The following is a 16,590-nucleotide window of genomic DNA, read 5'->3' as shown; positions in this document are numbered from 1 at the left end:
ATGCTGAGCAGGTAGTTTGAAACTTTCCTGTATGGAGCATTACGTCTGAAACGTTGGTTTCATTAACACTGCCAGGAGAAACTGCAGAGTGAGAATTGGACTTAGGATCCAGTTCTTCCGGGCTGCATTAGGCTGATAAAAACATCACCCTAAAAGAAGAGGGGCTATTTCAAGAGTGTCAGACACAATAGTAATGAGGAAAATTGGCTTAGTCAGTCAGCTTCAGTACCTGAACACCCCGGTTGAGACACTCTGGGCTATATGGGCAGGGCGTGAGTAAAGCAAGAGAGGGAATTAGCCTTTTCTTGAACATTTATTGGACATGTTAGACATTTGGCTGACACTTTCCATATTTTACCTCCTTGTCATCTGAACATGTCTAAGGCAGGTGTTAACAGCTCCAATCTACAGATGAGAAAACTGAGGTTCTGAGAGATGAAGTAACCTTCCCAAGATCACATAGCAAGTAAGTGATGGAGCTGGGATACAAACTCAAAGCTGTCTGAAGGTCCTCATCTTTAAAGGGTTTTATCCACATTTTTCTTGTGAAAACCAAGGTCTCCCTCTTCAATAAAATTCACATTTTGGTTCCTTGCCTGTAATGGGGGTTATTAAAGCATCTTGGAGCTTTTTAGCTTCTTCGAAGTTGAAGTTTGTTCCCCATTTCACAGGTAAGAGTACTGGACTGGAGCGAACCAGACAGTCTTCATGAATTCAGGTGGGACTTACACAAAGGAATTTAGATAGGTGGTCCAGTGGTTGAGTGTATGTGTGTAGGGGTGGGAGGCAGAGGCCTCACAGGATCGACTGTGAGGAAGCGGAAGTGGAGCTGGTATATTCAGAGGAGAGTGAGGAGGTGTCAGACTGGCCCGCAAAGCAGCAGGAAAGCCAAGTGCCTGAGACCAGATGCTGGGAGACACCAAAGTTTGCATGAACTTCTGGTACAGATTTACCAAGGGGCTTCAGCTACTCTGTGCCCTGTGTGACTTACACTAGCCTCTCTAGCAACCCCCACCCTGCACTTAAAAAAAAAAAGACTTTCTGGCTATGTAGTAATTTAGGCAATGCTTTTCCTGCCCACCCAAGATGAGGTGCTGACCCAGGCCCAGCTGGGGGTGAAGCTTTACTGATGTTACAGCTGCTTCTCGTCTGCACGCCAGGCTCATTTGTGCCAGTTGAAAGGGCACAATAATAACAGTAGCAATTTAAATCGTGCTCCTCGCTTTCTGCTTTCCCCCCTGAAAAGTGGCGAAGTGACTCACCACTGTCGAATTGTCTCTCTCTATCCACTCCCTGACCTCTTTGCGGCAGTCTAGGCTGGTTCCCTGGGGGCTGAGCTGGAAGTCTGTTCTTCCAGCGGCCCTTTAGCTGTGACAGAGCCACCCCCCCATAAATGTGTTCCCCCAAAATGCGATGTATTGTTTTAATTTGAAATTCTCAGATGAGGCTGCTTGGAAGGCATTAGAGCAGCATGAACCCATTAGGTAAGCACAGTTCTCCCCTCCAAACATGAATAATACAAAATGGGACCCATTCAGGAATCTTTTGAGGGGGCTCTGCTTGTTTTTCTATATGCAGTTTCATATGGAGATGACGGGTCTGCTTGAAATTTACTACATACCAACTTCTGGTGGTAATGCCGTAAAAATAGGTCCAGGGGAGCTGTGAAATCATTCCCTTACTCCATCCTGACCCCTCACCCCCATCCCCATCCACACCCAATTCCCCTGACCCTATGGCTAGAAAATGCTCATTCTCTGCTCTTTCTTTCAGCACCAGCCTAAGGAGAGCTCCCAGAACTGGAGGTGGTGAGGTGCTTATGAGCCTAGAGTAATTAAAGATTTTGAGGTGTCAACAAAGCAGGTAATTAGGTGGAGAAGGTATCAGCTGTCTGAGAGACAAAGAAAGTAATTATGCTGAGCACTCTTGGCGCTGTCAGTAAACTCCAAAGAAAGATTTGTTGGGAAGTGATACTGTTTGATAGAGACTTCAATGCCTAGCAGAAATGAGGGACTCTTGGTGAGGCTGCCTGGAACAGGAGAAAGGTTTAGGGAGCTTGGCAAACCTGGATTCAAATACCAGCTCTGCCTCCCACTGGCTGTGTGACCCTGGAGAAGTTACTTAACTCCTCTGAGTTCGATTTGTGATGTGCAAAATATTGATAAGTCATAGCTCTAATTACCTCATTAGGTCATTGTGAAGACTCAAGGAGATAATGCATGTAACAGCACTAGCACCATGCCTGGTATACAATAAGTGCTTAATAAATGGTAACATTATTATCATGATCACTATTATTATTCTTACTATATACCAGGCATTCTCTACAGGAGCCCAGAGTTTAAAAGGAGAGACAAATAATCGCAGTTATGTATGTTCGTGTCATGAGAAGTATGAAGAGGGTAACTATGATGGCTCAAAGGAGGGAGCCCTCAACTGGGAGGGAGGGGTACAGAAAAGCAGAGAAAGTTTTGTGACTCCTGAGTTAGGTCTTAAAAAAATAAGTAGGAGTTTGTCACGAGGCCCAGGGGGAAAGGGATTCCAGGCAAGTGTATCTGCCCACACAAAGCCAAAGAGGTGTGAAACAGCCAAGCCTTGAGCTAATAGTTGGGCTTTGCTGGGCACGAACTGGGATCTCCTGGGGGAGGGGGGGAATCAGTGACCAAGAATCTTTCCAGTTTATTCCCACCAGCCCCTGAACCGCGCCTTAGGCGCCCTACCTGGCCAATCACGTGCGACGCCCTCCTCTTCTTTCCTCTAAGCAGTCAGGTAAGCTCACACCCAGCCCCCAGCGGGCCTGGTGCGCACAGCGGGGGGTCGGCGGACCCAGACCCGGCAGATCAGGCCAAGGGGAGACTGTGCCCAGGTCGCGGGCCCCTATCTCCTTCCTCGTCCCAGTCCTGGTGCAAAGCCCCCCTCCACCCCCAATTTTAAAAAAAACTACCAAGCACACAGCCACTTGGGTTCTTTAGACAACCCCGTGCTCTCTCACACACCACACCCGTAAACTCACGCCGCGACCCCCCTCCAAGAGACACACGGTCTTCAGCCCTCCATCCTAGCACATACATTGGCTGCATGCGTCCCCACCACACACATGAACACATCACACCCAAACACACACAGACATTGCACCCTCACACACACAAACCTTTGAGCACACACGCCTTAAGTAAGCTCACATATAAAGACACCTTGCTCACAAACACACACAGTACACACCACAACAAACACCACCCGTAACCCCACATTGACACAGCACAGCTAAGGGTAAACACACACCAAACAAATATATACACGCAAGCTTCAACGGGCACACACACATACACACACTGCATACACATGCACACTACAGCACGACCACAAACCCCGGCAGAAACATACATCGAACACACCCATATCCAGACCGCACCCACAGAGTCACACTGTCATCGGGCAGAAACATACAACCTACAAACGTGCACACACAAACACCGCACAAACACACGCTCCACGTCCGAGCGCAAACCAAATACACTTCACACCCAGCACTCGGACTAAAACATGCAACACGCACACACACACCCACACCCAGCCACACACGTAACTCACAGGCGAACCGCACTTGCGCGCGCGCACACACGCGTACATGCATACATACATACACATACAGCCCGCCCCCTCCTTCCCTCAGGGCGGAAGAGAAGGGGGCGAGGATGGGAGGAGGGGGAAGAAAGGAGGGGGGATGGGCGGGCGAGGCGCTGCGAGCAGAGACGCTCTTTTCCCTTTGACCTGGGGTGTTGTTCCCATTAACCCGCCTGTTCCCCATTCCCGAGCAAAGGGAGTGAGTGAGTTGGGTCCAGACGGGAACCAGTCAGAACCAGGGAAAACTGGAAGGGCTGGGGAATCCGCCGGCGGGCGGAGGGCACGTGAGCTCCAGCCGGGACCCTGCCGGAGGCTCCTCCCCCCAGCAGCCTCCCTCTCAGACCCCTTCGCAGCTTTGACCTCTGCTCCCCACCGCGGGGGGAGGTGGTGGAGGGGGTGGGGTGCTTCTTCCTCTCCTACCCGAGAGAGTGAACAACTGTTAGGGGTGGAAAGCTTTACTGGTTTCAAGAAGTAAGGAGTTTAGATATGCAGAAAAGCTTTTTGCGAAACCTGTTCTAATCTAGTTTGAAGACGTCTCCTAATAGCGCACTATTTTGCAAAGCAACTAATTTTTACATAAAAGGCAAAGGCTATCAGAAATCACCGACACCGCGCTGGACACATAGTAGGGCGTTATAAATGTTCCTTCTTCCCGCTTTTGTCAACAAATCTTGCAGGGCTATCTGCAGCCCAGCACCAGCCCGCGACAGCTCTGGGGCAGTCGGTGAGCTTTTTCTAGCACACAAGCCCCTGGAGAACAGCCGCCTTGGCCAGGGAGCCACCGGCGGCAGGGGGCGGTAGTGTCGCTTAGGGTGCTTTGCACGTCTGGCGGCATAGCCCCCGCGGGACAGTCTGAGGTCCCCTTCCTCTGTGGCGGGCTACAGGGGTCACTCTAGAATACTCTGCGGTCAGATGAACATCTGGCTCCTGTCCTCCGCCTGCCCCCTTTCTGTAGAGATGGACAGCGGGTGAAGGAGAGGAGGAGGAAGAGGACTTCCGCCTGAGGCGGCGCATTGTGTAAAGCGCCTTGCGGTGCAAAGTGCACAAGCTTCGGAGTCGGTACAGGTTCGAATCCCAGCTCTACCACTTCGCAGCTGACTACCTTGTCAGGTCACTGTCTTAGGTTGCGGGGTGGGTGTGAAATTTAAAGGAGGAAATATATGTAAAGTGCTAATTCCAGTTAAAATCCAAAGGATGTACATTCCCTTCCATTCCCTCTCCCTAACCCTCACCAAGGATAAAGATTTGGGAGTTTGGGGAAGAGGGGGATCAGAGGCCAGAGATATGGCCACCAGGTAATGCCTCTAAGCCAGAAGATGGACAGAGGTTCAATTAGCGCTCAATTTCTTAAGCAATGTGCTGTATTTAAGGGAAATGCCTGCACCAGTGATTTTAGTGATGCCACTCACTAGCCACAAGACATTTCAGTTCACAGCCCCAGTCCTTGGGGCTGCAGTGAGGCCACTCTGCCCATCACCTCACCTCTCACAGGGACTTCCTAAATCATTCCTACCCCCACCCCGAATTCTTCTCCCCATTTCCAGGTTGCTGAGTTATTTTTCATTGTAATGAACACTCATTGGATGCCAGGGACATCTTCTCTTACCTTATGCTTTGCCAGTGCCTAGCACAGTGCCAGATACAGCACAGGCTGTATACATGCAGCAAAGTGATGCCCTGGGTGAAATCCCTTGGAAACACTGAGACTTAAGGGCACATAAGGAGTTATCATAAGGAATTGAGAGAAAGGATTCCAATAGCAGCACCCCAGGCACTGTGGGGATGGAGGGCAGTGGCTTTTGAATAGGGGGCTATTCCATTCCTCCTCGAAGCCCTCCAGCCCTAAGCTTCCCTGGAAGGGGGTTGTCTCACTGTGGCTGAGGCTTCTGCAGTCAATTAAGAAGAGAGCCTCTTTCCTGGAGGGCAGAGGCCCTGGCCAGCTAGAGGGTGAGTCACTATCTCAGAGTTGGGCAGCAGAGGTGGCACTAAGGTGACAATGAATTAGTCCAAGATGGCAAGGGGGTATTACCTGAGTGATGATCTGGAGGAGGATAAGGCGGAAGCCTGAGCCCTTGAGGCTGGGATTAAGTGGTAGAATGTCTATATGCTTAAACATAGCACCTAACCCACCTCCACACTTCTACCCCTCCAAGTCCCAAAGCGTAGCCAGGCAGCTTCTTAGAGGAGGAAGTGGCGTGGAAATCATCCTTTGGGAGACCTGGGTTCCAATCCTGACTTGGATACTTGCTGTATAACCTTGGGCAAGCCCTTTTCCTTCCTGTTCTCAACACCAGAAGGAAGTTAAGTGGGCAAGGGGCTCTGTGCTGGGCCCTGTGCTAAGTATTTTACCAGTGTTATTTCACACACTGTTCCCCATTGTGCTATGTGGTGAGCATTTATTCCGCTATTTTGCAGTTGAGAAAACTGAGGCTGAGTGATATTCAATCATCTACTTTCTAATATATCGTGCAGTCTTTATGTATTTATGTTACCAAGGCAATCACTGTAACTCAAGCCAATAGCCTGCCAGTCCTCTGCCTAAATTGGCTCCTTATGCACTCAGGTTCATATCATGTCTCCTGGCTGCCCCCAACGCCAACCCGTGTTGCTTTCAAGGCAGTTGGCTACCTGGGTGGGTTTCTCTTTTCATCTTCGGTGACACCCACCTACCCCCAATTCAGATCTTTCCCTGGCATATCAGCCTAAGATCCCACATTAGAAAGCAAGCATCACCAGAAAGATGCACCCCAGTATCAGTTCCTTATCACAAGGGTGGGGGATCTGGCTGCAAGATGTTGCAGTGAGGAAGGGGAGCAGAGCTGCCAGGGCCAGAAGGAGGGGCTGCATAAAAACCAAGAGGAGAGAGAGAGAGAACGCCAGGGACAAATTGGACCAGCCTCAAACTGCTGCTCCCTCCCTTTTCCCCCCTCTCCTGTTCTGGTGCTCTAGAATGTATAAAGGGGCAGCACCCAGCCCATTTTCAGCAGGTGGAGAGGGAGAGATCCTCTCCTTCAAAGGAAGGGAAAACCACCCTGAGCATTCAAATTACATTCCTGTGTCGGGTAAGATTTATTTAATTCCTGAGGGGTGGGGGTAGGAAAGAGGAGCAGGGGAAGAGGGCGCCTTCTTGGTAGTGCTGGTGCCCAGGTGGTACTTTTAGTGAAAAGAGCGCCACCCATGCTGCTGTCAGAGCCAGAAGCTCTCTCCCTTTGCTAGGAGTCAAGAGACACTTACCACTGGGCTTCTGGATCTCATTTCTAAGCCAGATCCCTATGAGCCACATCTCTGAGCCTTTGGGGAATAAGTCCATGTCTTCCTTGGCTACCTCAGTACCCGTGTATGCCTGGGGTCAGCAACTGCCCTCTGTCCTTCCCCCTCCCCTTCTTTCCTCCTCTCCTTTGCCTAGGCTCTGCTCCTTCTTCCTTCTTGCTGGGCTAAACTAGAGTCTCTGACATTCTTGATTCTTTTCTCCTCTTTCTTTTCCATCCAGTCAACAACACTCTCCGTTCATCCATTTACTTCATCCAGGAGAGGAGAAAATTCAACTGGGAGGGAGTGTAATTGTGTATTTGAAATTCTCCCCACTTGAGATCTTGCGCTTATAACCCCGTATTGCCCTTGTTGCGTCAGATGAGAATATTTTGTGCTTGTGAATAATACATTTTTGCTTGGCTGAATAGTGATTTGAATATATGATTGTTGAGCTGCAGATTAGAAGAAGGCATTTTTGGAAGCAGTATTAGAAGGTAAGATGGTTTGGGCAGGTGTGAATGGCCTTCTGACTTCTCCAGGTGCCAAGAAGATAGAAAAAGAAAGATGAAGACTATAGTAGTGTGTGTGTGTGTGTGTGTGTGTGTGTCTGTGTGTGTGTGTCTGTGTGTGTGTGTGTTGGGGGTGGGCTACTGAGACCGTTCTCATCCAGATAGGTAGAGGAATTCTGTTTGCTCTTGTTGTTCATTGAACTCTGAACCAAATGATCTTCCTTGTCTCTGAGTTTGGAAGATCAGAGGCCCTGGACAAGATGGCGAACAAGCAGCAGGAAGGGTGAGGCAAGGAGGGGCAGGCCGTTGTTCCTTGTGCAGTCCTTGTGTGCAAAGGGATGCCACCTGCCCTTCAATGCCATACTAGTCAGGGCAGAAGGGAAGTGATGAGGGGTAACAAAAAGTGTGCTGAGCAGGGTTCCAGGAATTTTGGGCCTTCCTTTTGGCTCTGCCAGTAATTAGCTCAATGACCTTTGGTAAGTTTCTTATCCATCTGAACCTCCACCTCTGCCTTTCCTTCACCTGTAATGTGAGATTGTGCGGCATGGCCAACGGAAGAGAAAGGGAGCCCTCAAAGGAAGGGACCCTTGGGCTGAATCTTGAAAGAGAAATCAGCTTTGAATAAAGGGAGAGATGATTGTGGGGTATGATGAGAGACAGTGGGAGTAGCCCCGGGAATTTAGCAAACAGGTATGCGTAAGGCACTGAGTTGGCTGCTGCGTAGAAAATTGCTATGAATCAGCTCCTGCCCCACCGCGGGAGCTTCAGAGAGAGAGAGAGTGGGGGAATCTGCGTGGCAGAGCTAAGCGCTCGCAGTGCCTGCAGCTCGTCCCAGGACTGGTCGTAGTCGCGCCGCAGGACTGACCAGCGGGTCACGCAGCCATTTATTCCCTGGCCGGACCAAGAGAGTCGCCAAGAGGTAGTGCAGGGGCAGGACTCCAGAGGCCTGAGTGCAGCCCCTCGAGGGGCTGAGTGGGAGGTGAGTGCACTCCAAGCGGAGCGCCCGACGTGCGGGAGGGAGAGGAAGCCTGCGAGTCCTGGACTAGGTGCCCAGCTTTTCGCGTTCAATGGCTCAAACGTGGAGCACGCAAGAAAGATTGCATTTTTCAAATTCTCGGCAGCGGCAAGCAGCAAGAGTGGTTTTGGCGTGCGGGCGGGGCTTTGCTTAACTTTGCAGGTTCTGCGCGCTCTTGAGCCACGTAGGGGCGAGACGCAAGGGGCGCAACCCCGCCTGACCACGCTCCGCAGCGGCAGCCTGTGGCTTGGGACAACCCTTCGAGGGGAGGGCGCAAAGTCTTGGCTGGCCGGTTCCTGTCCCTTTCCCCCTCACCCTGCTCCCCCTGCCTTCACCTTCACCTAGCTCTGGGTAGAGGGCAGACTACCGGGCTAGGGCTCCATTAGGGAGGGACAGGGAGACCAGCTTAGACCCACTCTCCACTCTGGCGCCCAGAAACCTGCAGGGGGGGGGGGCAGGGATGCTCTCTCTTTCCAGCTGTGGACAGTGGCCACAGCGTGGCCCTGTGTCCTGGAGGTGGCTAAGTCCTGTAGAAGAATCAAGGACTAGGCAGAAGTGAGGACTGTGTCTCTACCGTGTTCTTAGGTAAACCGGATAATAATAAATGACACTGGCTGTGTTTTGGGGCTGGGAGATGCTCACAGACTTGCCCAAGGCCACTCAGCTGCTTAGTAACTAGGCAGACCTCCTGACTCCTGGTCTAGGGTTTTTGTTTGTTTGTTTTTTTCTTTTTTGCACTGCGTCATAGCCAAGACAGTGGTCTGATTTTGAAGGAGGATAGATACAGGTAGGTAGACATTGATTATTTTTAAAAAATACATTTATTTAAATGTAGTTTTAAAATACCATTCCTATCATAAAAACATCTCCCACAGCCCCAATTCCCTATGACAGCCATTCAGACAGGGTTTTGAAAAAGAAAACTGCAGAAAATTGAATGCTTCTTGGGGGAGATACAATCAAAGGAGAAGGGAAGCAGGTGGGAGTGGGGGAACAAAGGTGAAAGAGAGGTAGCTCTCAGCACAGATTTGAAGAACAACTTTATTCTGAAGGTTTCCTTGACAGATCTCTGTCCAGATGGTTTGGGGAAGTGTCCCTACTGGTCTTTCCTCTCTCGTGCCCACTCTGTAGAAACCCCAGCTGTGGTCTAGAGGGGCAAATGTTTGATGGTTCTTTTTTTTTTTTGCGGTGGCCTCTCCTGTTGCGGAGCACAGGCTCCGGACGCTCAGCCTCAGCGGCCATGGCTCAGGGGCCCAGCCGCTCCGCGGCATGTGGGATCTTCCCGGACCGGGGCATGAACCCATATCCCCTGTATCAGCAGGCGGACTCTCAACCACTGCGCCACCAGGGAAGCCCTGATGGTTCTTTCTTTAATTCAGAGTCTCCTCCTTCCCTCTGTTGTAGCAAATACATTGGGTAAGTCTATTCTGTGTGTGTGTGTGTGTGTGTGTGTGTGTGTGTGTGTGTGTGTGTGTAAATGCATATGTGAGAACGCATGAGGGTGTGTGTGTGTGTGTGTGTATGTTTGTGAGAGGAAATGTGTGTGTCTGAAAGGGAATATGTCTTAAAGAAGGGGGCTTGGGACCAGGGGAATTGAGAAGATGGGAAAAATGAATCAGAGTTTACCGAATGCATACTATAAACCTGCAGCTGAATAAGGGTCTGAGTAGTGCTGGTGGACCTGAAGAAATAGTCAATTCTTAACATTCCTTAAAGGAACAAAGGAGAGGAAATGTATTTAAATGAGGGCAGGGAAGGATGATGTTAGACCCATGTCAGACTCTTGACATTTATGTGACCTCCAACTAGGCTGTAAGACCCCAAGGACAGGAACTGGGACTTTCCACTCCAGAGGGCTCCCCCCTTTCCTCCACCATCCCTAACATGGATGGCTTGCACATTGTGCTGAGGAAACCAAAGGTAGGGACTAAATCCCTTTTGTGGGCCAACTAACTTTTTTCTACATTTCAGAGCCTAGACTGATCCCCCCACAACCCCCACCGTTAGTTGTCTTGCATTCCTGATCATGAAAGACCCAGTGAAGAAACAGTTCAACTCATCCCCTCTGAAAGTGAGATACCTGCTGACAGGATGTGGTACCCACTTTTACCTTCTATGGATGGTACAAGGGCATTCTTCAATGGGGGCACTGTCTGCTTCATTCCAGACAGCAGCACTTCTGCTCAGTCTTCCTTTCAAATATGACTCTCAGGTATTTGGCGGGGGGGACAATTCCTCACCTTGGTACAGCACTGTACCCTTTGGAGGATTCTTTCATGTCACCCTGTCTTTTATTTAATCTTTACCATAGCCACACCTCAGAGATATCATGGTTGTTACTTTGTAAGGTGATGGAACTGAGGCTCACAAAAGTGAGATAATTAGCTCTAAGTGACTTGGTTGGTGAGTGTGTGAACTACAGGTGGTAAGGCTGGCATTTGAACCCAAGTCCTAGTCCATAACTCAGGACCTTTTCAGGATGCCATGCTGTCAGCTTGGGGAGTGGGCTGAGGCAAGAGACGTGATGGGAGGAATACATAATGCTTTTGATGCTTTTCTCTTCTATTCACTCCTCTTCTCTACCTTTCATAATAGTGTTTTTCAAAACCATATATATCTGTATCTTTCTATCTATCATTACCTACCTATCTTATTTACCTATCATATCTTTCTTCTTCTTCTTCTTCTTCTATCTATCTATCTATCTATCTATCTGTCTATCTATCCTGTCTATCAATCATCTACCTTCATTCCCATTTCCCAAGAATAGTGTGTATAAAGAAAGACCTCAAAATCTAGCCATCTCCTTAGGGAAGAAAATAATCTTGACTCAGGCCATCCCAGTTCCAGGCAGCAGATGTTGGTGATGTATACCAAGAAATACTGTGGTTTGGTGGGAAGGGCAAGACCAGGCCTGGGGATAATCTAGTTCCCAGATTGTATTTCTTCATGGCATGTTAGTGCAACTTCAGTTAAGTTACAACCTCTCTGGAGTCCTATTTTGTTGTTATCTGTAAAATGGGAACATAACACCAAACCTACCTCCTTCCCAGGGGTTGTTGTGAGAATAAAGTAGCATGATTCATTTATCCATGAATCACAAATAGCTGTTTTAATTACAAGACCTTTATATTCTCTCAAAACTGTCAAGAGTTTATAATCCTATGATTACCCAACAAACACATTGAACACCTACTGTGTGCTAGGACCTGGAAATAATGGACATGTGGAAAGCTTTTGAGAACATGAAAAGCACAACAAAAATTAGACATTAAAAATTACCTTCTATTGATGCAACATCTTATTTTTTTTACTTTTTCTCCCACAACGTAATAGAAGCAGCAACCGAAAGGGAAAAAAGAGATAACGGGTGACACAGCTTGTGATGCCAGCACTATTATGCACTCTGACACATACTGCAGATAATACTGAGAATATCTATATCTTGTTGTACCTTCGGATGTGACCTCCCTTGGTTTATCGAATCAGGCTTTGATTATGTGTCCATTCTTTTGATTTCATTATTTAGCTATGCATTATTTTGTAGCTATTAAGGACAAAGGTGGATGAGGCAGTGGAAAGAGCCCTAGGTCTGAGAACTGGGTTCTTGTCTAGATTCTGTGTCAAATTGCTGTGTGGCCTTGGGCAATCTCCTGTCTCTTTTTGAGCCTCAGTTTTTTGAACTCTAGAATGGAAGCTTTGGGCTAGGTGATGGCTAAGGTCCCTTCTATCTCTGATCCAGTCTAATCTAAGAAGTTCTGGAAACACTTTTTGATACCAGAACTTTTCTGAATGTATTTTAACAGTACTACCTTTGGTTTATGAGCTTCTGTTATGGCATGATGGGCTGACTCACGTATTGAAGAACGCTGCCCCCAAATTTAATTATTTTGGGGCATTACACCGCATAGGGTAAAATGAGCCATTTTGTTCATCACGACTGCAGCCTTTGCTGAAATGGAGGTTATGGGATAGCAACTTAAAGGCTAACTCATTAATGCTCAGGGACGAATGAGGTAATGTGACAGCAGACCAAATTTTCATGGAGAGACCTGTATCTCTTTCCCATGTTGTGATATATTAATGCGGATGTCTTTATCCATTGTCACTGCCTGTAGACATTTGAATACCGTAGATGCAATACCTTCTGGGCACTCAGCCTTGCACACTAACTACTTCTCAAACTCCAAATATCTCTCAATGGCTAGAAGAAAAATTGTGATGTGCCATAAAATGCCTAATTTATTAGGATTCTATCAATGGCATCAGTCCTGCTTTTCTCTCAGAGGTGTTTACTAGTGAGCACTGCACCACCCCTAACTATTTAATGGGGGCAATGGAGTAAATTAGTTCTCCAAATTGTGAAGGCTGTGGATTTATGCCTAGCTGAAACATTTCTGTCCTCACAATGTCGAAGAGGGTGACGTTTCTGATGTTAATTTGTTTCTCCATCTGTGCCATGCGTTTCAGGAGGACGTGAGGAACAAGCTTGATGCCACTCATGTGTGTTTTCCCTCTTCGTATTGCTGGAGAGTTGATCTGGTTGTGCCTCTACTCTTTGTTGAAATTCTCTCCCTTGGTAGCTGCTAATATCCTAGCCCCTTTACTGATCCAAATGAAATTATATGTTATTTTGCTAGTGACGATGTGAAATTGGATGGTTTAAAAGATAGATAAATTTTTGAGACTTGCAAGCATTTTACTAATCTGAATAATAGCATTTTAAAAATGGACCTATGTGGTTAGTTTTTCTAAATTTTATAAGATAATTTTTTGTACTTGACCCTGATGTCATTGGAGATTGAAGAAGAAAGATCTATTCACAACAATCTCCCAAGATCTTTTTACCCATTTTAATTTAATTCAAATTTAGTAGAGATTGAACTAAGTCAGATGCATTGATACAAATTCTAATTTTATGTAATTACTTTTGAAACCTGATATTTTCTGGTAAAGTCAGGCCCTCTGCAAAGAACCTTCAATATCAATGTGTTTATTAAAAGCCAATGCTAAATATCACATGTACATTATTCATTTAATTCTTACACAGTTGGTGAAATGGATACTGGATCATTTCCCCATTTTATAGAGGAAGCCACTGAGGCTCAGGATTCAACAAACTTTCCTAAGCTCACACAGCTAAGAAATCACAAAGCTTGGCTTTGAACTCAGTTCTGTTTAGCTCTGACTCCAGGGACCATTACAGATATTTGTCTAAGGAGATTGTTTTTGCAAATGTGTTGAATTCTATGCTGAAATTGAGAGGGCTTACTTTCGTCTTCCTTCTTCCTTTTTGATGTCATGGTCACTTCAGGCCAATGCCAGGGCATGCTGAAGGGGAAGGGGAAGACACTTGGGAGCAAGAGAGGTCTCTTAGCACCTTGTTCTCTGTGAGGAGCCTCCTTTTGTGATCAGCTCATAGTGTTGAAGCCTAGTTATTGGTCCCCCCTCCCCAACCTGCTCATCTGCTTCTTATCTAGGCACACTGGACTTCCTAATTCTGCTTCTGTCTGGTATTCTACTGGTGCCTTGAGAGTATTGAAGGCAAGCAAGACAGTGTCAATTTTGCTGGCAGAATTTTGGCATATGATTGCTCTTAAGTTTAGCCCTGTATCTTTGAGCAGGAGGCAATGACAAACAGTTTATTCTAAGGCCTTTGATTTCCTTTGGAATTGTAAGCATCTAGGCTGACTCATCTCTCAAAGGCTTCTCTCTCTCTCTCTCTCTCTTTTGGCTGACGTTGTTTTGAGGTTCTCTTATTTGTTCTCACCTTATTTTGGGGGGAGAAGAGGGATTGATTTTCATCTTGATTTTTGGGTGAGCGAACCAGCTATATACTCTTTGGATGACCAGATTGTAACCCTTGGCAAGAAGAAATAGCTGCAACTCCAGAACAGGTACAAAAATGTCTAAATTGGGGTAAAGGGAAAGAGGGAGCCATGTAAAAAAAAATAATCCAGAGCTAGGCTGTGTGTGTCAGAATGAGACCCTTGGCTAATAGATTTTGGACCTGCCATTGTGAATGGGGGATTACTGGCTGCTTAGTTTGGGACTGTGGTTAGGTTCTCTGCATGTGCCTTTGGTTAAGATGGTCATTTTGTGGATGCAGTTTGGTGGTTGGGCTTAGGTGTTTACTCTGGGTCCAGGGGATATTGATTTTCCATTGAGGGGACTTTAAAAAATATGTATGCTAAGAATTTTCCTCTTAGCTCAGTTCAAAAGGCATAGAAATACTCCTCATTCTATCTCATACTGAACTTCAGTTATCCGGCAAGTGTTTATTTCTGACATGTGTGACTTTGGCCATTAAGGAAAGTGGGCAAAAGAGGATTTTGGAAACAAAAGAAGTGAGGGATTTTTTTTGACAGAGCTCATTTATATAGATTATTGGATGATAAACTTCTACCTACCTTTTCTCTGTCAAAGCCACATTACCTGATCTTTGGGGTTTAAGCACCCCCCCAATAATATATAGAATATTATCATAAAACTCCGTGGGCAAGGGGAGCTCAGAAAAATAGCATGTGGCCACTTCCCATCTTGCCAAAAGGTTTAGTTCCCCACGTCCCGAATTATCTTCTCTTAGGAAGAAGCATCCACACACTCACCCAAACCATAAACTTTGGAGCTATCCTTTCCATTACAATAAAAAATTTTCTCTAAGTCCTGTCACTTATACCCATAAAATCCATCTCCTGCTCCAGCCCCATTGATACTGACTTGTGTCAGCATCTCTTGCCTCTCGGCTGATCTACCTACTTCAGGCTTTCTACCCAAACCAGGTTTTTCACTGCTCTGCGATTTTTCCAAGCTGCAGCTCTGACTCTGTCACTTCCCACTTAAAACCCTGAAGTAGTTCCCTATTGCCTTCAGGAGAAAGTCCAGCTCCTTAACATGGCTTATAGGGCCATTCATAACCTCATTCCTGCCTATCCAGATTTATCTCCTTCCATCCTCTTTATACAGCTTTAAGAATATAACAACCTCTCTGCCATCTCTTTGCCTTTGCACAAGCTGTTCTCTCTTTCTGGACACTCCCCCCTCCCTGTCTCCAGGCAGACTTAGATGTTTCCTCCTTTCTGTTTTCACAGTAGTTTGTTTATATCTTGGGCAATTGACTTATCACAAGGTTTTGTAAATTGTTGTTAACCTGTGTATCTCCTTCACTGCACTGTTAAATTCTCTATGAAAAGAGTATTTATTATTTTGCTCATATTTGAATCTTTAGTGCCTGGCACAAAGTAGACAATTAATGCAGGTTTCTTTTCTTTTCTTTTTTAAAAAATGCATACATGAAAGAACAAATTAATAATAGAAGTGAGGATGTGCAGGATAGGATGCTGTGTGGGGTGCAGGGAGATCCCCACTGGGGTATCCTGTGCAACCTGGGAGCAGTTTGAGATAGTGGGCACCATGCAGAAGGGATATGTAAAAGAGGTTTGCCAATACACCAAGAAACTTCACTATACCAATCCTGTATAGAGAGTCTCATTAGAAATGGCCTGGAAATGATGCTTGTTTTGGTACAAACTGATGTTGTTGTTTTTTTCAGGAAAAAATAACATAATCAAGTTGCACAATTTTTGGTAAATAGATAAAAGGCAAACCAAATCCCACTATTTGATACAGACACCATCAGTAATTGGGTGCATTTCTCGCAGTCTTTTATTTCTTTGCATGTTTTTCTTCACATAGTTGTAATCATAATTAATACAATTCTGTATTTTATATTTGTTGTTTAAAAGCTCCCATCCCTTTAATGATTGCATAATTTTCCATACTGTGGCTATTCCATAATTTATATAACTAGTCTTGTTGCTGGGCTAGCTTTTTTCCCTTGATTTTTTACTGTTATGGTTCATGTACATATGGTTTTTCCTGTCTGTAGGAAGATTTCATTAGGATGGATTCCTAGAAGGGGAATTACTGGGTCAAAGGGCCTGGGGATGATTTTTGGCTTCAGACTCACGTGTCCAGTTTGCTTTCTGGAAGAGTTGTACAAAATTTACAGAGCTCCTAACCTAGATGAATGTGCCCATTTCACCCAAACTGGACAGCATTAAGCATTATTATTAAAAAATAAACTCCATCAATGTTCCTAATAATTAATGGAAAAATATTACCTTATTCTTATCTTAATGTCCATTTTAAACTTGTAAGGTTGGGTTTTTTTAAATATATTTTTTTCTT

The 16,590-nt window shown here is 46.3% G+C and overlaps 1 protein-coding gene across 4 annotated transcripts in view; it reads left to right on the top strand.

Moving 5' to 3' along the window:
- Positions 1 to 16,590, top strand: part of ARHGAP36 (Rho GTPase activating protein 36) — a 152,586-nt gene that overhangs the window by 127,323 nt on the left and 8,673 nt on the right. The window contains exons 1-3 of one of the 4 annotated variants that reach the window (XM_060002348.1): positions 1,838 to 1,863; positions 2,693 to 2,769; positions 4,580 to 4,689. The exons of 2 other annotated variants lie outside the window; for them this stretch is intronic. The gene's annotated coding sequence lies outside the window, so the exon portion shown is untranslated. Of the gene's footprint in view, positions 1 to 1,837; positions 1,864 to 2,672; positions 2,770 to 4,579; positions 4,690 to 16,590 lie in introns of those variants that run through there. One more of the 4 variants, XM_060002347.1, reaches the window with a different exon arrangement.

The sequence above is a fragment of the Delphinus delphis genome, chromosome X, assembly GCF_949987515.2.
Source record: "Delphinus delphis chromosome X, mDelDel1.2, whole genome shotgun sequence".
Lineage (NCBI taxonomy): Eukaryota > Metazoa > Chordata > Mammalia > Artiodactyla > Delphinidae > Delphinus > Delphinus delphis.
This window is presented reverse-complemented; position numbering and strand designations above follow the sequence as displayed.